The 22,690-nt window shown below is 38.3% G+C and overlaps 1 non-coding gene across 1 annotated transcript; it reads right to left on the bottom strand.

Moving 5' to 3' along the window:
- Positions 1-4,733: 4,733 nt before the first annotated feature.
- On the bottom strand, positions 4,734-4,840 carry LOC141694377 (small nucleolar RNA R71). Its single transcript, XR_012563691.1, has one exon. It is a non-coding gene; the product is annotated as a small nucleolar RNA R71 (small nucleolar RNA).
- Between the last annotated feature and the right edge of the window lie 17,850 nt (positions 4,841-22,690).

The following is a 22,690-nucleotide window of genomic DNA, read 5'->3' on the forward strand; positions in this document are numbered from 1 at the left end:
TCCTTATGATCAGAAGAGTCTATTGTAGAAGTTTTGGAGGTAAAAAAGTAGTGTAAGAGCGTCTAATGCACCCAAGAAACAATAGATGTCATTCTGAAATTTACCATAGTAAGCACCTTCACTTACCACATAGTTTTAGAGCACTTATGAGTGAGGCCTAGGTTGACCACTATAGTTTCAAGATAGAATAAAGTCAGTAGAGTGAAAGGCCCAAGTGAGGGTCAATAGGATTTGGATGGTTTAGTAAAGGCACATCGAGTTAGGAGGCCAAAATTTGGAGATTTTGTCTAGTTTAGCGATCAAGTGACTTAAGATATGGAGCGAGATCATCCAAGCCTAGTGTTGCATTATGGTGTGCGTGATATTATTTGGTACTTAAATATGGTATATGAGTATATGTGGCTATGTGTACTACTATATTTATAAGGTGATTATAAATTGCGTGCATATAGGCCTAAGTGCCATTTCTGTTTAATCTCGGGTTATAAATAGGTTGAGTTGGTGAGAATATATTATAATGAGGTTATTATTAATTGTGTAGGATATCGAGACGAGGGTAAACTTGCCATAAAGGTCGAGTAAAGCTTCCAGTTGCTCCTACTTGCCAGTCCAGTCCAGTCCAGTCCATTCCAGCCTTCTCAAGGCATGTGAATCAACCTACCTTTTAGTTTACACTGCGAATGTGTGATAACTAGTTCTTATATATATGATGCGAGTATCCTGATTTATCTTGTTATACCTGGACCAAATGATTCTCAAATCTATCTTCGTATTATATAGAAATGCCATGAACCCTCAAGTACTTATTGCAAGTAGATCAAAATTCATACCATGCTAGTATACCAAAGTAATTGTGATACCATGATAAAATAGAGATTTGTTATAATACTTGATTGATCCTTTTGATTAACATGCTATTGATTCCTGAGAAATCTTGATATTGCACCCTGATGCTTTGATTTAACTCTTGTAAGAACCTCGATAGAAACTTTATCTTGATACCTAAAAGCCAGTTATTCTTTAAAGCCGTTCATGATTGTTTGATAACCCTATCCTTACCCTAAAGCTTGATACCCTGATATACCTTGAGTTGATGGATGGTCACTTTCCTTGTATTTCAACACCTATATCATACCTAGAACCAGTAATGCTGATCTTCTTGATATTTTACTTTCCATACCTTATTTGAAACTATGGCTTAAAGCCTAGTTTGGAAATACTCTTTCATATTATCCAATAACCCTACTAAATCTCCTTGTCAAAATCCTTGAAAATAGAAACTGTTCAAGTACCCTGATAGAGTAAAGTCTAGTGAATCATGGCCCTAAGATTTAGTGATTATATTTCTAGTGTTTCAAAGTTGATCTATAATCCCTTGATAAAGATGTTTAATGTTTAAGAAATTTACTATCAATCGGCATCGGTTTTTGAAATGATTAAAAATTTAGATTTTCAGTCCCAAAGGGGGATAAATGTTTTCTTTAAGTAGTGGATCTGGAATGAGACATGAGTCCTTTCCATACTTATATTGTAGGCTTAAAATTTGCCTAGGGGTCCCATTAATGTTTTAGAACCCAGCGAGGTTCGGGTTTAATTCGCGGCTTATCACTGGCTGTAATCTGTAGCGTCATAAAATGGTTTTTGATTAAGAAATGGTTTTGGAAATGTTTTGATACAAATAAATGATGCCATCACCCAAAAGATTATCTATTGTTATTATTAGCTCTATCTTCACATTTTCATTCTTTTATATATCTCGATTTATGTTTTGTATCATATTGTTTAGCACTTGCTGAGCATTTGGCTCACTACTTGCTTTCACCCTGATATTACAGCTAGCAGATATGGTTAGAGTCAAGCAGACCGCGCGTAAGACTTGTGATGCCGATGCGTATGTTCTAGCTCTGGTAGAATAAGAGATAGTTTTGTGTGAGGACTCGATATTAAAACCAGTTGTAATAGTTATTAGTGTTGGGCTGTTCCAAATCCTGAACTGTAAGATCTTGGATTCGGTTGTATTTACTTTCTCTTATCTATTGTAATAGTTTTATATTATGTATTGTTAAGTTGGGGGTGTGACAAATTATATCCCAAATTACAAAGAAAGCCATAATATTCGCTGGTAGTAGTCTGGTAAATTAGCTGAGGATTTATTACTTGTTCTATGTTCACTTCCCCTGCTCCAAAATCGTATGGTGTAGCTTCTTCCAAGCCTGGTAATTTTAAGATATAGGAGGATCCATCGCTACTCATTAGTGATCCTTATGGACGATACTTGTGAGTTGCAGCTGAGGCATAAACTAAATCTTCAACATCTTATTTATAAAATTAAACATAGAAGCCATACATCATATGATCCAGATCGGTTACTGGACCTATCATAGGCTCAAAAAAAAGAACTCCGCATTCTGTAGTCATTGCTCCAAGTGATCCCAACCAAAAACCTCACTCTCAAAACAAAAAAACTCTGTATTCTGTACTTGTTATCAACCTAGTGCCGAAGTCTTTGAGCTTTTTTATAATCTCTGTCTTTTATCTTCAGGTAGACAAGTATACTTTGGCCCAACTGGTAGAGCAAATGAGGTATCATCACTCTAGATGATTGATAAGTGGCATTTTATACCACTTAGAACGTCTTAAAATGGCTTAAATTGGTGTCTTGAAATCAAGTATTTTGTGTATTTGATGCGTTTTTCTAGTGTTTATGCATTTCAGGGTATTAGTTGCATTTCGGGGGAGGAATCATCAAGAATAAGCCTTGGCATGTGTTCACCATTGCGAGAGGAAAGGAATGGGCAGATTACGGCGAAGAAACGGAGCAAACCTGGATTTTTTCCAGTAGAGGCCTGCGCGCCCGTGCAGCAATGCTGAGCGGCCGCGCAGCAACCTGCGCGCCCGCGCAGCTATGCTGAGCGGCCGCGCAGGGTCGGGGAAATAGATAAATTATTTTAGACTTCTACTTCTGTTTGGCTTCCAACTTCTATGTAATCTGAGTTTTATGGGACTATTATATAGGTAGATTTGAGACGTTTTCACAGAGAGTATTAAGGGGATTATGTTTTAGATTGTGTTTTACGCAAGAAGCGAATGAGATAAGGAAGAAGACTGATTTAGCACACCGCAACGAAGAGGAAGCATATTTTCTTGTGATTCTTGTTTCGTTGTAACGTTGGATGCTAGTTTTCTTGCTTTGACTTATTTACTCTTGTGACGTACTCTATTTTAATATAATTAGTTTAGTTATTATTTTCTTGTGTTTGTTTGTCATGATTTCATATGAACCCATGATGGCGATAAGTTCTATTATGGGCTAATCGTGATCATGGGATTGCAACGGATTTATTATGGAATTCTTTAGTTAATTGTTTAATACTTTAGTGTGTGATGATTGCTTGATATCTAGTATTGGTTGTGCGTATTCGTCTTATGTGCGTCGCGAATATATAAGATAGGGTGTTAATCTCTTGTGAAGCGACGGTGGATCTTGAGATTTAGAACTGTCCATGCTAGCATAGGTTCATGTACATTGAGCATGATTAGTGGGTAACTCTAACAGTTTTATTTGCCCTATGTAATCAAAAAGGAATAACTTGTGCTTAAATCGTTGTGTTGTCAATTTCTGTAGACATATAGGAACTCAACATAATTGATGACTATTCAACTTCTATCTTAATTGTGGATGCTTGGTAGAATGGTATTAGTACAATGAAAGTTGGCTTTTATCAGTTTCGTGTTATTCGATTAATATCATCACTGTCACATGCTAAAGGTAATAACAATGGCTATAGAAGGAAGTAATAATGAAGTTGTGATCTCATGAGTGTTTTATTATTGATAAATTGAAGTGTTAGTTAAGTGGTTAATTAAGTAGTTAATTATAGTTAATATTTAATCAACAATTTTAAGTGTTATTATCTTAACATTGAGAAGTAATCATACATTGGTGAGTGAGTTTAATTAGACAATAATTTAGTCTGAGTCTCTGAGGGAACGAACTAGAAAATATTCTATATTACTTGCGAACGCGTATACTTGCGTGAATATTAGCGCGTGTTTTTGCCCTAACATGTTTTTGGCGCCGCTGCCGGGGACTCGGCGTATTTGTTTAGTTTATGTACTTACCATCATTGGTCATTAGGACTCAGTGATTAGGACGTAGTAGTTACTTACTCTTTTCGGTTGTGTTTCAGGTACTTTAGCAAGCGTTTATGCAAACTCGTTCTCGTGCTCGCAAGAGGACTTTAAATACAGCTGAGGAGAGAGACGAAGTTCTTGATATTCCGGAGAAGTTAGATTTTGAGGATTCGGATTCAGGAACTGAGCAGAAAGAACCAGTAAACATGGGAGATCGTATTGTTGAAGCTGATCCAACTCTTATGGATTTTTCTCGGCCTAAAATTGATGACATTCAGTCAAGCATCCTTCATCCGGCTATTCAAGCTAACACCTTTGAAATCAAGCCGGGCACTATTCAGATGGTGCAGAATTCTGTTTCTTTTGGAGGAGCGGCAACTGAAGACCCCAACATGCACATAAGGAATTTTGTCGAGATCTGCAGCACTTTTAAGTATAATGGCGTGGCTGATGAGGCTATCAAGTTGAGGCTTTTCCCATTCTCACTGAGGGATAAGGCTAAAGACTGGTTACATTCTGAACCAGCTGGGTCCATCACTACGTGGCAAGATCTTGCGCAAAAGTTTCTGGTGGAGTTTTATCCAATGGCAAAGACTGCTGCTATGAGGAGTGCTCTTACTCAGTTTGCGCAGCAACCTACAAAATCTATGTGCGAGGCTTGGGAACGCTACAAGGAAATGTTGAGAAAATGTCCACATCATGGAATGCCGGATTGGATGGTGATCACTGGTTTCTATAATGGTTTGGGGGCCCAATCTCGGCCCATGCTCGATGCAGCAGCTGGAGGAGCCTTATGGGCTAAAAACTATACTGAGGCGTATAATCTTATAGAGACGATGGCTGCAAATGAGCATCAAAACCCAACTCAGAGGATGACGTCAGGCAAGGTAGCAGGTATTCTGGAAGTTGATGCAGCCACCGCTATTGCAGCCCAGCTCCAAGCGCTATCAATGAAGGTTGATTCTCTGGCTACGTATGGAGTTAATCAAATAGCTATGGTTTGTGAGCTTTGTGCAGGTTCTCATGCTACGGATCAGTGTTCTCTTGTCAACGAATCTGTTCAGTATGTGAATAATTATCAGCGACAACAGCAGCCTGTGCCAGCGACCTATCATCCTAATAACAGAAATCATCCAAATTTCAGCTGGGGGAATAATCAGAATGCTATTCAGCCACCATATCAGCAAGGAGTGAGTAAAAAGTTTAACCTACCTGGATTCCAGCAACCATAGCAGTATGCTACAAGGCAATCATATCCTCAACAGGGAAGTACAGCTGCACCCACTAGTGCTGATTTTGAGGAACTTAAGCTGTTGTGCAAGAGTCAGGCGGTTTCTATCAAGACCTTGGAAAATCAAATCGGTCAATTAGCCAATGTAGTGCTCAATCGTCTACGTGGCACTCTTCCCAGTGACACGGAAGTACCAGGCAGGAAGGAAGCTAAAGAGCAAGTCAAGGCTATTACCTTAAGGTCTGGAAAAGTGGCTGATGCTGAAAAGGCAAAGGAAGTCGAAGCTGAAGTTGGAGATGAAGAATCTAAGCAAAAGGAGAAAGCTGCGGAACCAAGGAAGACTACTGTTGAACACACTCTGCCTGAGGCTAATACAGGGGAGAAACAGCTCTATCCTCCACCACCTTTTCCTAAGAGATTGCAGCAACAAAAGCTGGATAGACAGTTCGGGAAGTTTCTGGAGGTGTTCAAGAAACTTCACATCAATATACCTTTCGCTGAGGCTCTGGAACAAATGCCTAGTTATGCGAAGTTTATGAAGACTATTCTTGCAAGAAAGGTGAAACTGGATGACCTTGAAACCGTTGCTCTCACGGAAGAATGTAGCGCTGTTCTGCAGCAAAAGTTACCACCAAAACTGAAAGATCCAGGAAGCTTCACCATTCCTTGCACCATTGGCAATCTAACTTTTGACAAGTGCCTTTGTGATTTGGGAGCAAGCATTAATCTGATGCCGTTGTCGATCTTTAAAAAGCTGGATCTGCCTGATCCAAAACCCACATACATGTCACTACAATTGGCTGACCGTTCTATTACTTACCCAAGGGGCATAGTTGAGGATGTGCTCGTCAAGGTGGATAAGCTCTTCTTTCTAGCAGATTTTGTTATTCTGGATTTTGAGGAAGATAAGAAGATTCCCATAATCTTGGGAAGGCCTTTCTTGGCTACTGGCCGTACCTTGATAGATGTGCAAAAAGGTGAACTTACTATACGGGTCCAAGATCAGGATGTGACCTTCAATGTATTCAAGGCAATGAAATTCCCTACAGAAGATGAGGAGTGCTTAAAAGTGGATGTGATTGATACTGCGGTTACTTCGGAACTCGATCACATGCTAATGTCTGATGCATTGGAAAAGGCCTTAGTGGGGGATTTTGACAGCGATGATGAAGATAGCAACGAGCAATTACAATATCTGAACGCTTCTCCATGGAAGCGAAAGCTGGACATACCATTTGAATCTCTTGGTACTTCTGACCTTAAGAATGCTGAAGGGAAGCTCAAACCATCAATAGAGGAAGCACCTACCTTGGAGCTCAAACCATTACCTGAACACTTGAGGTATGCTTTTTTAGGTGATTCATCTACGTTACCTGTTATTATTTCATCTGACCTTTCAGGTAGTGAGGAAGACAAGCTCTTAAGGATTTTGAGAGAATTCAAATCGGCTATAGGATGGACCATAGCAGATAACAAGGGGATAAGTCCTTCATATTGTATGCATAAAATTCTGCTAGAGGAAGGTAGTAAGCCAACTGTGGAACAGCAGCGACGACTGAATCCCATCATGAAGGAGGTGGTGAAGAAAGAAATTCTGAAATGGCTAGATGCAGGCATCATTTATCCTATTTCTGACAGCTCGTGGGTGAGCCCCGTACAATGTGTACCTAAGAAGGGAGGTATCACTGTGGTCGCAAATGAAAAGAATGAGCTCATCCCTACTCGAACAGTTACAGGATGAAGAGTATGCATGGATTATAGAAAATTGAACAAAGCCACAAGGAAGGATCACTTCCCCCTTCCATTTATTGATCAAATGCTTGACAGATTGGCGGGTCATGAGTATTTTTATCTTCTGGATGGTTATTCCGGGTATAATCAGATTTGTATTGCACCAGAGGATCAGGAAAAGACTACCTTCACTTGTCTATTTGGCACATTTGCTTTTCGCAGAGTTTCGTTTGGGTTATGTGGCGCCCCGACCACTTTTCAGAGATGTATGATGGCTATATTCTCTGACATGATTGGAAATAACGTTGAAGTGTTCATGGATGACTTCTCCGTCTTTGGACACTCATATGATGAATGTTTGAATAATCTGCGTGCCGTACTCAAAAGATGCGTGGAAACTAATTTGGTGCTTAATTGGGAGAAATGTCATTTTATGGTGCGTGAAGGCATTATCCTTGGGCATAAGGTCTCTAGCAAGGGTCTGGAGGTGGACAAGGCCAAGGTGGGAGTCATTGAAAATCTTCCCCCACCTAATTCTGTGAAAGGAATCCGTAGTTTTCTTGGTCATGCGGGTTTTTATCGGCGATTCATCAAGGACTTTTCAAAGATATCTAAGCCGTTGTGCAATTTGCTTGAGAAAGATGTGCTGTTCAAATTTGATGATGAATGTTTGGCAGCATTCGAGACTCTCAAGAAGAGTTTGATCACTGCACCAGTTATTACAACACCAGATTGGACAGAACCGTTTGAGATGATGTGTGATGCGAGTGATTATGCGGTAGGTGCAGTTCTGGGACAGCACAAGAAAAATCTCTTCCATGTGGTCTACTATGCGAGTAAGACTTTAAATGGTGCCCAATTGAACTACACCACTACTGAGAAGGAGCTTTTGGCTATAGTCTTTGGCTTTGAGAAATTTCGATCTTATCTGCTTGGTACGAAAGTAACAGTATTCACTGATCATGCAGCTATTCGCTATCTGGTTTCTAAGAAGGATTCGAAGCCGAGACTCATTCGTTGGGTGCTTTTACTTCAGGAATTTGAGTTAGAGATCAAAGATAGAAAAGGTACTGAGAATCAAGTAGCTGACCATCTCTCTAGGTTGGAGAATCCCGATTCTACTTCACAAGATAGGACGTTAATCAATGAATCTTTTCTGGATGAGCAGTTGTTTGCAATTCAGGAGGAAGAACCATGGTTTGCAGATATTGTAAACTATCTCGTCAGCAATATAATGCCTCTTAATTTGACATCCGCTCAAAAGAAGAAGTTTCTGTATGAGGTGAAGTGGTATATGTGGGATGAACCATATTTGTTTAGACAGGGAGCTGACCAGATCATTAGGAGATGTATCCCGTTCTGTGAGATGGAGGGGATATTACGAGACTTCCATTCCACGGTTTATGGTGGACACTATGGAGGTGAGAAGACGGCAGCTCGTATTCTGCAAGCAGGTTTTTTTTGGCCTACTTTGTTCAAGGATGCTCATCAGTTTGTTTTAAGGTTTGATCGTTGCCAAAGAGTGGGAAATTTGTCAAGGAAGGATGAGATGCCATTAAATGTGATGCTTGAAGTCGAGGTCTTTGATGTATGGGGAATCGATTTCATGGGGCCTTTTATCTCGTCTTGCAATAATCAGTACATCTTGCTGGCAGTCAATTATGTCTCAAAATGGGTCGAAGTTAAAGCTTTACCGACAAATGATGCAAAGCAGTACTAAATTTTCTTCATAAGCAAATTTTCACAAGGTTTGGAACACCTCGGGTAATCATAAGTGATGAAGGATCGCATTTTTGCAACCGTAAGTTCACTTCTATGATGCAGCATTATAATGTGAATCATCGAGTAGCTACTGCCTATCATCCGCAAACAAATGGTCAAGCGGAAGTGTCTAACAGAGAGATAAAGCGCATTCTAGAGAAGGTTGTTTGTCCGTCAAGGAAGGATTGGTCTTTAAAGCTCGATGAAGCTGTTTGGGCTTACAGAACAGCATACAAAACTCCACTTGGGATGTCACCGTTCCAGTTGGTGTACGGTAAGGGATGTCATCTACCTGCGGAGCTTGAGCATAAGGCCTACTGGGCATTGAAGAAGTTGAACCTGGATTTAGATGCAGCTGGTAAGAAAAGAATGCTTCAGCTTAATGAACTGGATGAATTTCGACTTCAAGCGTACGAAAATAACAAAATATATAAGGAAAAGGTGAAGAGGTGGCACGATAGGAAGCTACATCCAAAGTTATTTGTGCCAGGGCAACAAGTTCTCTTATTTAACTCTCGGCTCCGACTTTTTCCTGGGAAGTTGAAATCAAGGTGGTCTGGACCTTTTATTGTCAAAACTGTGTTTCCACATGGAGCGGTGGAAATTTTTGAGAATGATCCGGACCAAGCATTCAAGGTTAACGGTCAGCGGTTGAAGCACTACTATGGGGACATGGCAAACCGAGAAGTGGTTAGTGCCATTTTGTTGACTACTTGAGCAGGGTACGAAACGTCAAGCTAATGACGAAAAAGAAGCGCTGCGTGGGAGGCAACCCATGAATTATTGTTACAGGAACCCTTAGAAGTTAATAACCTATCCAAAAACACAAAAAAATCAGAAAACAGGGGCTGAAAATTTTTTTTTCCAGAGACCCTCTGCGCGCCCGCGCAGCTATGCTGAGCGGCCGCGCAGGGGTCCAGTTCCAGAAAATTTTTTACAGTTCAGAAAAAAAAAAACAAACAAAAACACAAAAACAGTTTTAGCCCATAAACCCACGAATTGTTCCCACTACCCCATCATTTTATCCCTTAATTCCCAAACCCTAATCTAATCCACACCCTATATATACATACACCTATCCTACATATCTCCCACAAAACTTCCTACACTTAAACCCTCTCACAAACATCAAAAATCAGTTCTTACACACTTTTATTCACGAATCAATGGCACCAAAGAGAGCACGCACTATTGACAGCAGCAGCACAGTTCCTACTGCTGATTCATCGAGGGGTACTGCTGCAAGGCCTCGGTTAACTGACAGAGCTGCGGAGGAGGAGTACACTAGGCTGTTGGGGAAGCCGATTCTGAAGGAGAGGGGGTTTTTACCATCAGGGAGGGATGGTGAGTTGTTGCCCATGATTGCAGAGAAGGGGTGGATAGCTTTTTGTGAGTCACCCGAAGCAGTACCGATGAGCGTTGTTCGCGAGTTCTACGCGAATGCGAAGGCTGAAAAGAATGGGTTTTCTGTAGTCCATGGGCTGACGGTTGATTATCATCCTGCGGCGATTCGCCGTGTGATTGGACAGCGAGAGAGGAAGCCCGAGGAGGAGAACTGGAATGAAAAGACTGCTGAGGATTTTGACTTGGATTTGATTTGTGCGACTCTCTGTCGACCGGGCACAGTTTGGACCCGCAGTCCAGGCAATAATGAGTATCGTCACTTTCCGGCGATCGCCATGAACAGGTATGCCCGTGCATGGAATGCATTTATATGTGCTAATATTCTGCCTTCTTCATATGCACACGAGGTCACAGTTGAGAGAGCACAATTATTGTGGGGAATTCTGCATGATGAGTACTATGTGGACCTTGGTGAGTTTATCTACCAAGGAATTCTGAAGTTTTTGAGGGGAGCAAAGCATATGAACATCCCTTATGCATCCACGGTTATGAAGCTATGCCAAGCAGTGGGAGTGAACTGGCCGGCTCATGAGCAGTTGCAGTTGCCAGCAGCTCCGATTGATTCTGGCACTCTGAATGGGATGCAGGAGTGGACCGGTGGTGAGCCTGAGGAGCATGGGCTGGGTTATCGTCTTCCAGGAGGACGTCCAGCACGAGGTGCTACTATGGCTAGGCCAGGGCGTGGTGAGGCTGGTTCTTCGAGAGCTCAGGAGGGTGCTGGGATGGGTGATGCCCAGTATAGGAGGCTTTCACGGCGGATGGATGCCATGTATGAGACGCAGAGTAGGTTTGCTCAGGAGCTCACCCTTGCGTTAGGGACTGCTTTTCGAGGCCTTGGAGCTGATATCCAGTGGCCAGTTTTTGGTGAGGACTCTGCATACCCACCGCCTGATACTCCACCCACTGAGGGTGATGATGATGATGACTCCGAGTAGGTATACCTGTGTTCCTTTCTACTACTTTCACTGAGGATAGTGAAGATTTTTAGTTTGGGGGTGGTAGTTAAGGAATATTGTGTGTGTGTCATTTAGTTGCATATTCATGATAGTTTAGTTTATATAGTTGCATAATTTATGCCATTTAGTTTTTTTTATGAATGTCATGTAGCTCATGCATTTACCATGATCCCTTTTGCAATAAGTTATCGACTGAATTGTGATATTGATGCGAGTGTAGTGATAGCATTAAAGTGATATTAAGTTGTGTAGGTTGATATGCATGCTAGAAATAATTGTAAGTCCACTAAGTCTTAAAGAATGCGTAAGGGCTAGATTGTTGTTATGATTTGGTTGTTTTCAAGGTCAATCTACTTATTATGCTTAGAATTCGATTATAGGTTCTTAGTGATAAAGACATGAAAAAAGAAAAAATTTTGGAGAAAAAAATATGAAAGTTGTTGCTAGTTGTGGCTAGGCGTCAAATGGCTAGTAGCCGGCTCGCATATGTTGCGAGTAGTCTAGGGTTGAGCAAGATGGAGCGAAACGCACTTGCTCAGAAGTTATTAAAAAAAAAATTTGCATAATTGATCAAGAGTGGGCTCTTTGGTATTCGAGTTATTAAGTTCTTAGGGGACTTTGTGCCTAGTGACCTAAGGCTTTTAGAGTCTGGGATCCGCTAACCTAACGCTCGTTACATGGATACCATTGTATAAGTCTTTTGTGGACCTCACTCATTGCACGGTCAAATAAGCATTTGAGTTGTAAATAAAAAGCACGATTCCGTAGTAAGCTCCAGAGTTCTTGTAGTGTTGTATATCACTTTGTGCCTAGAATTTTTATTCTTTGTATAATCGTAGGATTGACTTGAGGATAGTCTAGTCATAGTAATTGGTCTAGTTCCGAAGCATATCTGTTAAGCATTTGCACACACCACGTTTCTGGCTGTATGTCCGTTTGCATGAGTTTATTGATCTTTAGTTGTCTAACTGCATTCGTTGAGATGTGACAATTTGGTTGGTTAATTGTAGTAAGGGGGATCGTTGCATTTTCATATAGATTGCATTCATGCATATTTTTATTTGTTTTTGAGTCTGTGACGCTTGAGGACAAGCATCGATTTAAGTTTGGGGGTGTGATAAGTGGCATTTTATACCACTTAGAACGTCTTAAAATGGCTTAAATTGGTGTCTTGAAATCAAGTATTTTGTGTATTTGATGCGTTTTTCTAGTGTTTATGCATTTCAGGGTATTAGTTGCATTTCGGGGGAGGAATCATCAAGAATAAGCCTTGGCATGTGTTCACCATTGCGAGAGGAAAGGAATGGGCATATTACGGCGAAGAAACGGAGCAAACCTGGATTTTTTCCAGTAGAGGCCTGCGCGCTCGCGCAGCAATGCTGAGCGGCCGCGCAGCAACCTGCGCGCCCGCGCAGCAATGCTGAGCGGCCGCGCAGCAACCTGCGCGCCCGCGCAGCTATGCTGAGCGGCCGCGCAGGGTCGGGGAAATAGATAAATTATTTTAGACTTCTACTTCTGTTTGGCTTCCAACTTCTATGTAATCTGAGTTTTATGGGACTATTATATAGGTAGATTTGAGACGTTTTCACAGAGAGTATTAAGGGGATTATGTTTTAGATTGTGTTTTATGCAAGAAGCGAAGGAGATAAGGAAGAAGACCGATTTAGCACACCGCAACGAAGAGGAAGCATATTTTCTTGTGATTCTTGTTTCGTTGTAACGTTGGATGCTAGTTTTCTTGCTTTGACTTATTTACTCTTGTGACGTACTCTGTTTTAATATAATTAGTTTAGTTATTATTTTCTTGTGTTTGTTTGTCATGATTTCATATGAACCCATGATGGCGATAAGTTCTATTATGGGCTAATCGTGATCATGGGGTTGCAACGGATTTATTATGGAATTCTTTAGTTAATTGTTTAATACTTTAGTGTGTGATGATTGCTTGATATCTAGTATTGGTTGTGCGTATTTGTCTTATGTGCGTCGCGAACATATAAGATAGAGTGTTAATCTCTTGTGAAGCGACGGTGGATCTTGAGATTTAGAACTTGCCATGCTAGCATAGGTTCATGTACGTTGAGCATGATTAGTGGGTAACTCTAACAGTTTTATTTGCCCTATGTAATCAAAAAGGAATAACTTGTGCTTAAATCGTTGTGTTGTCAATTTCTGTAGACATATAGGAACTCAACATAATTGATGACTATTCAACTTCTATCTTAATTGTGGATGCTTGGTAGAATGGTATTAGTACAATGAAAGTTGGCTTTTATCAGTTTCGTGTTATTCAATTAATATCATCACTGTCACATGCTAAAGGTAATAACAATGGCTATAGAAGGAAGTAATAATGAAGTTGTGATCTCATGAGTGTTTTATTATTGATAAATTGAAGTGTTAGTTAAGTGGTTAATTAAGTAGTTAATTATAGTTAATATTTAATCAACAATTTTAAGTGTTATTATCTTAACATTGAGAAGTAATCATACATTGGTGAGTGAGTTTAATTAGACAATAATTTAGTCTGAGTCTCTGAGGGAACGAACTAGAAAATATTCTATATTACTTGCGAACGCGTATACTTGCGTGAATATTAGCGCGTGTTTTCGCCCTAACAATGATCACATCCATCATTCATCCACTCTGTTAATTATAATGTAACATTAAGCGATGGCCTTTCTTAGCTATAAAATTTTGCTTGCTTCTTCTTAGTAGTAGGAGAATAAACTGTAGCTAGTAATAATTACTGATATGAATACTTGCAGGGATGTTATGGTTCAGTTTTGCTGGATGATACGTACACACTTAAAGGAGAAAATAAAGCTTCCATTAATCATCATGCATTAAAAGGCTTCGATATTACTGAAGACTTTGTCGATTAACTTGTGTAAATGTTCAGGTGGCGACGAACTCAGCAAAAGCACCGAAAATGCTGGTGGAAGGGTGGCATGTGGTAAGTCTTTAGTTGACAATGAATCAATTGTAAAATGTCTATTATATATTAGGTAGCTAGGAATTATGTGTTGTTTACTTTTATTAGGTAGCTAGCAATTATGTGTTATTTGTGTGCTATGATATTAATTTATGATCCGTTATCACTGTTTCAGGTATCATCGGCATGCAGGGTTGATTTGCTGCTCTTTGCTTTGATCATGCAGAAGTCAGACTCTTCTTTAGTTTGTCGGAATTGGGCTGATTGGCTAAATTGGATGGAGTTGTCGGAATTTAAGAATAGGGTACTTAATAATTAGTATAGTATGAGTTGGCTAATGGAATGCTTGTATTTTTTAATATAGTATGAGTTGGCTAATGGAATGATTGTATTTTATTTAAAATGTACGTATAGTATGGTATGAGTAATATTTTTGTATTAGACTTGTAATTTGGATGAGTACCTTTAGGTTTCTGTTTGAATGTTTTTTTTTGGGATGTTGCATTGTTTTGGTTCCCTGTGGCTGTAAATAGTACCAGGATGGCATGCAATTTACAGGATATTAACATCGTAATGGTACATGTAAACTGATGTAAATAATGTACAAAAGACATCATGTAAAATAATATTAAACGAAAAAGAACTAAAAAAATCGATGTGAAATAGTCATTTGACATTGGTTCTAAAAAGAAACTCAATGTATTTTAAGTCAAATAACATCGAACTTGAAATAAAGGTGATGTCTTATATTTTACAATATTAAAGAGTAAACATCGGTTAGAGAAACCGGATGATGTTAAATAAAAAGATTTAACATCGGTTTCATGAAGAACACCCATGTCTTATCCATAATTTCACATCGGGGGGCTAATTTAACCGATGTCTGATCAAACATTTCATAACGGGCAACTAATCTAACCGATGTCTGATCTAGCATTTCACATCGGTTTGTTCGAAATAATTTTATTAAATGGCTTTTAGAGCTTGTAGGTTTCATATTTTAATGGATAAATACCTCATAATATACTCATATTCACCTAGGAATACTGTAATATAAGCTGAAATTTATTGCAAAGACATCACATTTAATCTTAAAACCGATGTATAGTACTGTAATAGACATCGGCTGTTAACCGATATCAAAGCTGATGACATTTAACATCACACGCGAAGACATCGGTTCAATATTTTTTAACATCGGTTCTGAACCGATGTCTGATGCCATATTTCTAGTAGTGGAGTGGCCTACATCTGTCCAACTACCAAAAGGTGCAAACATTTCCAGATTCTAAAACACTGTGTCATGGGGAACTTAAGGCTGATAATGACATTGGAAACTGATTTGAAGACTAAGAAAATTCAAGACCTTTGAAGATGAAGAAATGATAAAGATTCTGAGCAAGTATTTGAAGAATGCTGAAACTATGTTGCAAAGAGCTCAAATTAATACAAAAGATGACTTGGATGATGATGAGCAGAAGAAATATGATCACAAATTTTCTGGCTCAAGTCCAAGTTAGTCTAACAAGGAAAGTGGCAACAAAGTGGATGATAAGAAGAAAGGGAAAGAGAATAAGAAAGGAAGGGATGATGGAAACAAAAGGACAAAAGATGTAGAAGGAAGAGAAAATAAACCAGATGTCCAAGAAGCTCAAGGATCAAAAACTCTACCAACTCAAACCCCTAAACCTAGCCAAAAAAACACTCAATCTGTCCAACCCTCAAATCCAAGTACCTATACAAGACAACTGTAAATCCCCTACTCAAAATCCCTATCAAATCCATCCAAACCACACTCAAGAAAATATCTAAACCACCTTTATTCAAACCTCCAACTAGAACTCACTTCAAGACAGCTGGAAGAAAAACAAAAGAAATTCAACCCGATGCTGATGTTATCCGAACTGATTCAATCCAGATGACTTTCTACCAGTTTCTAAGAGCATTACATATGATGATTATCACCAAAAATTAGATGAGAAGATAGTCAAAGTTTGTGTTGTCTCTCTGGGATAAGTCAGAATTTACTACAAGGATGGCACCTTTATTTTGCTGAATAGAGACGCAATAAAGACATTTTCAACTGCAGAATTAAAGAGAGTGATTATTTTGATGAATTCTAGGGATTCAAGTACAAGGATGAGGAAGGCAGTATTGCCTGAGAGGTTGAGATAAAGGAATATTAGGCATGCAAGGGAAAAGGCCGAGAGGGAGGAAAGAGAAAAAGAATATGCTAAGAAAATTGAGTTGTTTGAACAAAGATAACATGAGCTTAAGGAAAGGGGTTGAGCAGGGTCTCTAAAGATGGACATTTTCTGAATATTAAGGCAGGCAGAGTTTCAAGATCCAGGATTCATCTTCTCAACAGTTACTCATTAGAAGAATAGCTCAAATTAGTGGAAGCACTAAGATGGACTGAATTATTGAAGATTGAAATTTTTGTCAAACTCAAGCGCCTCATTAGAAAAGAACTTGGTTATGAGAAATTCACCTAAGCTTTGTAATTATGTACTGTTGTAACTGGAAGGTGTATAAAAACTGTATTTTGTCATTTTTTCAATCTTATTGTAATTGATTTTAGCTTGGGGTTACTCTAGTTATCAGGCATAAATTTGTGATAAGTAATCTTCTCACAAATTGGGGGATATTGTTGTTCAAGACATTCCTATACATAACAAGACTAAGTCATACTAACAACCCTAAGATTAAGTTGTATAATAATCTATATTTGTATTCTAAAATTACATTCCTTGAGTTTGTAAAAATGTTTAGTAGATTAGACTAGGGTATTTTTCTGTGAACATCCTTCAAGCTAAGGAATATACTCTATAAGAAGATCAAATCCTGATCATGCCTCAAAGAGAAGTGTAACAGCTTGGATTTGAATAAAACTATTCTAGGAAAAATGTTCTAAGTCAGATATCGATAAGTCACAAATCAAGAGATATCGAGAAGTCCAAAATGACTTATCAAGAAGTCCCAAGAGATATCGATAATTCAATCTACATGTAGAGCTCAGATATCGACAAGTCAAATTTCCTATGTAGAGAACTGGAAATATTGACAAGCCATTTATTCATGTAGAGATCTAGAGATATTGTTAGGAGCAATTGGTGATATCAAAAAGAAACTATCAGAAGTATCGACGGATAATGATTACAAGCGTCGACGGATGATGATGATTGCATCGATGGATGATGACGATATCGACGGATGTTGATATTCGATGGATAACAGATATCAACGGATGGTAATGTTAACGGATAATGAAATCAGTATTTGTCATATTAGTTGATCTTCGGAGAGGAAAAGGAAACATGAACTTCAAGGAGGTGAAGGACTTAATCTCAGAAGCAATAGTATAGGTTTCCTTGTTGTTAATAGAATATGATTCTTTATAAATTGGTAGTTGTGCTCTATATAAAGCATAGTTTAGGTTTATGCTATAAAATTATGACATTGTTATATCTTTCGCGTAACCTAGCAGCTCTCAAGGATATTTGTTCATCCTTTCCAGAGAGTACGTGTGTAATAAGTTTTTATCAGATAATATAAAAACTGTTGATTATGTAGAAGCTTTGTCGAATTGAGTATACTAACTATATTCATCCCCCTCTATAGTTGGTTAAGGGCCTAACAATTGGTATCAGAGCTTGCTGTTGATGTACAAATAGTTTAAGATCTGAAGATTAATCAACCATGTCAGACAAAGGAGAAGAAGAAACACATAATCTGGATTCGAAGCCACAACCCCCAACCACATCACAAATAAGCATCAACATGAGTAGGTATGAAGCAATCAAGGTGCCTATCCTGAAAGTGCATGAATATCCAATCTGGAAAGTCAGGATGGCCATGTGTTTGGAAGCCACAGATCTTGAATATCTGAACAGGATCTATGATGGTCCTCAGAAACCAATGAAGGTAGTTGTCTCGGTTGCAGGAGAACCAGAGAAGATGATAAACAAAGACAGGAAGGACTACTCTCCTGAAGATATCTCATCTATCATGAAGGATGCTAAGGTTAGACATATCCTACATAGCAGTCTTGAGAATGTTATGTCCAATAGAGTCATTGGATGTAAAATAACAAAAGAGATATGAGATGCTTTAGAAGTAAAGTGTCAAGGTACAACTACTATCAAGAAGAATAGGAGGACAGTACTTACTCAAGAATATGAGCACTTTGACTCAAGGGACAATGAGTCCTTAACTGAGACCTATGACATATTTCAGAAGTTGCTGAATGACTTATCTCTTGTCGACAAAGAATACGATTTGGAGGACTCAAACCTGAAGTTCCTACTTGATTTCCCTGAAAAGTGGGACTATAAGGTCACATCAATAAGGGATAACTATGAACTTGATGAAACACCTCTAGATGAGATTTATGGAGTTCTGAAAACTCATGAACTAGAAATGGAGCAAAGGAGAAAAAGGAAAGGATCAAAAGCTAGACCAGTTTCACTCAAAGTTGAAGAGAATCCAAAGGAGAAAGCTAGGAGGAAAAGCTACTCCAAAGGGAAAGCCATGATTGGTAAGTCAGATACTGAATTATCAAATTATGATGATGACTCAAATCCTGATACTGAATCAGATACTGATAGTGATCATAACAATAATGAAGATATGGATCAAATGGCTGCCCTACTTGTTAAAAGTTTCAAGAAGATGGTCTACAAGAACTTCAGGAAAGGGAGAAGATTTTCCAAAAAAGGTTCCAGTTCCTCAAACTCTGATGAGAGGAACAACAGAACAAATAAGGAATCAAGATCTGGAAAACTTGACAAGTCAAAAGAGAGATGTTACAACTGTGATGGACTTGGACACTTTACAGCTGACCGCAGGAAGCCCAGAGCTGAGAACAAACAAGCTTTGATCTTAAAGAAGAGAAACTGGGATGATTCATCAGACTCAGATGATTGGATCAATTATGCTCTCGTGGAAAATGCTAATGCTGAGACCGACAATGCTGAATTAAAGGCACCTCAGTCTACTCTTGCATTTGATACTGATGATATCTATGAATTAAGATTATTTTTTAAGTCTCTGCATGTTAGTTTTAGGGATCAAACCTTAGAGAACAATAGAATTAAAAGTGAAAACTCCGTGCTTAATAAAAGCAATGATTACCTAGAAACTGAGTTGCTTTCCATGCTAAATTCAAAAAGAAAGAGATAATGTTGTTTATATTAAAGAAAAATTGTTAGAAAAACATGCTTATCTAGAAAAGGAGCTAGCTAAAGAAAGAGAAGTCATTAAACTTTGGATTAACTCAGGAAAAACAACCCATGAAATCTTAGAGAATGGTTGTTGGGGATCAGGATTAGGATATTCAACTAGATCTAATTCTGATAAGAAAAGTGGAGAAGAAACTGAGAAAACAGAACCAATAAAAACTGATAGTCAGGTCAAATTAAACAAGGTTCAAATAAAGACTATTAAGTTTAATCAAAGTGCTAATAATGTTAAATCAATCCATGAGGAAGGTACTACCTCAACACCTAGATCAAACTTAATTACTGAAAAGAGTGAACAAGTTCACACAAATTCAGTAAATGTTGGTTCAATGTCTCAGAAACAGCTTAAGCAAAAGCTGAAGGATTTATACATGAAAGACAAGAGGAAAATGTCTAGGAAAAATAGGAATGGCAAGGTAGGTGTTAATAAGAATGGAAATTAGGTGACTCCTCCTAATGCACCTAGAAAGACATGTTTAAACTGTGGAAGCACTAATCATCTTGCTAATTCTTGCAGGAAGAATAAAAAGATAAAAGTTGTTCCTTCTAAATCAGAGTTTAGGAATAAAACAGCTAGATGTAAACCACATAATCCTTGTTTTCATTGTGGCAGTGTTTGGCACTCTATTTATACATGTAAAGAGTATCACAGTTTGTATTATGATTTTTATAAATTGAAACCCTCTTTAGTTAAAGCAAAATCTGTTTCTGCACGTATAAATACTGATAGTAAGAATATTAACATAAATTTTGATATGAAGTCTTCTGCTGTATTTGTTAACAAACTTAAAAAGGCCAAAGGATCCAAGCAAGTCTGGATCATTAAAAACACTAAGCGATTCAAATTACTGATTGCAGGGTGATAGAAGGAATGCTCTAGTCTTGGACATTGGATGCTCAGGACATATGACTGGTTATAAATCCCTGTTATCAGAATTTGAGGAGAAGGCTGGCCCAAGCGTTTTTTATGGAGATGGAAACTTAGGAAAAATTTTGGGATATGGAAAAATCAAAGTTGGAAATGTCAGCATTGAAAATGTAGCTCTAGTTGCAGGACTCAAGTATAATCTGATTAATGTGAGTCAAATCAGTGACAAAGGTTACCATGTCAACTTTTACAAGGAGCATTGTGAGATTTTCAGTAAGTCAAATGGCAAGATCACATTGACTGGTGTGAGACATGGTATTTTATATGAAGCCAGGGTCTCCATAAATTTCGATAATTCAAAAGTTTGTCTACTGAGTAGAGCATCTATGGAAGACAGCTGGAACCGGCATAAAAGACTTTCTCACCTGAACTTGAATAATATCAATAAACTTATGAGGAAAGATCTTGTAAGAGGATTGCCCAATGCAGTGCTTACTCCTGATGGCTTATGTGATTCATGCCAGAAAGCCAAGCAAATGAAGACATCTTTCAAGAGTAAAACTGAATCCTCCATTCTTGAACCATATCATCTACTTCATGATTGATCTCTTTGGTCCAGTGAATGTCATATCTATTGCCAAGAAGAGGTATGCACTTGTGATTGTTGATGAAAATAAAGGATACACATGGGTGTATTTTCTGCAAACCAAGGATGAATGTGACAGACCTACACTACTAACTAGTAGAAATATGCATAATAATAATTAAACATTAAAGTACTATAAAAGATAGAATATTAAGGCTACAACCCTTATCCACAATCCGTAAATATACAGGAATGAGTTTGAACAACATCTAACATCTTCATTATTACAGACAAAAAATATCCCAAGTCAAATTTCTACCGAATTTTAAACCCAAAGTTTACAACCCTTAGGGAACTACTAGTTCTCTACCTGCTCCAACATCTGACGGTAGGCATTCCCCGAGTCCCCAGAAGTCTTACGTGTGGTTTGCTTGAAATGAACCATCTTCAGGTTTCACTAAAGAGATAACATCAATAACAATATTAATGAGTAAAACGCTCAGCAAGTTAATAACAGTATATAACAATGCATCATAACCGTGATAAAATGATAACATAAGATAAATCAGCAATATGAAATCTCAAATAGAAGATCAAGTTATAATGAGTGAATGGAATTGGAAATCACACAACGCTATGAGAAATGAGGGGTGATCGGCCCACATCAAAGCTCTGAACCACATAACAAGTGATTTACAACCTTTGAGGATCCTTGGAACACATTGGCCATATAAAAACCATCAGGCTCCCTGCTACTGAGGTTTTAATAGTGACTGGCAACTCAGTCTTATCAAAACATACCATCCAATTCCTTTTAATCAATTCATTTTATTTTAAAAAGGGTTCTTAATCAAGGACAAGATAACAAGGGTTGGTATTGTCAAAGTTCAAATGAAGGAAACGAGACTAGTGTTTGGGTTTCCAAAGGAAATGATTCAGGGTTTTGAGGGTATTAGGGTTCACGTGATTTATTAAGGAACTATTCTAGGGTATTCACATGGATATGAGGTAATATGTGAAGAAAAGGAATCAGTTCAAGTATGAAAGAGATAACTAGATTCAAGACTTAATCATTGGGTGATGTCAGGGACTAATAAATCTTATTAAAACTGTAGTCATGCATTCACAGGATTTTTAACCACAAGCAATAGAATTATAGAGGTAAGTTGAGAGTTCACTTACCCGGACTACGCTTACCGAGTACTTCAACTGAATCGTCTATGGGCTCCTTTCCTGGCCTCCTACTTGAACCTATGATAAATAATATCCTCATTACAACTCTTGCTACTACCCTTACGTGTTACTATAAATATGCATATACACACTTATATATATACACTTAAATTATACTAATTATAAATAATATATGCACCATATAAACCACATAACACATAGAAAGAAATGACATGGCAATTTATTACTTAGTTAATAGTACACATTTAGATTCCATTTACGACCTTAGTCACTTAGGCATTTAATCACATACATATAAATATCATGACCAATACTCCTAATATCCTTAACAGACCTCAAATCAACCTAACTTTAGTAAGGCACACTTATGCCTCACCTCAAATGACTCACAAATGCAATGCATACTACTAATCTTTACGAAATGCACACCTTGGCACCAATTATGTGCCTTGGCAAAGATATGAAGTTCTACCATGGGCCTTTCCTATATAATGACTCCTATGACTTATTATGACTTTAATATAACTTTACAAATTGGTTTGACATCAAGGCCTCACTTAAAAGACACAAAAATGCAAAACACCTCTCTAAAACTTCTAAAGGCAATTCTAATGGTGACTCTCGGGTGTTTTAGTGGAAATAAGGTATCT

Source organism: Apium graveolens, chromosome 10, assembly GCF_009905375.1.
Source record: "Apium graveolens cultivar Ventura chromosome 10, ASM990537v1, whole genome shotgun sequence".
NCBI lineage: Eukaryota > Viridiplantae > Streptophyta > Magnoliopsida > Apiales > Apiaceae > Apium > Apium graveolens.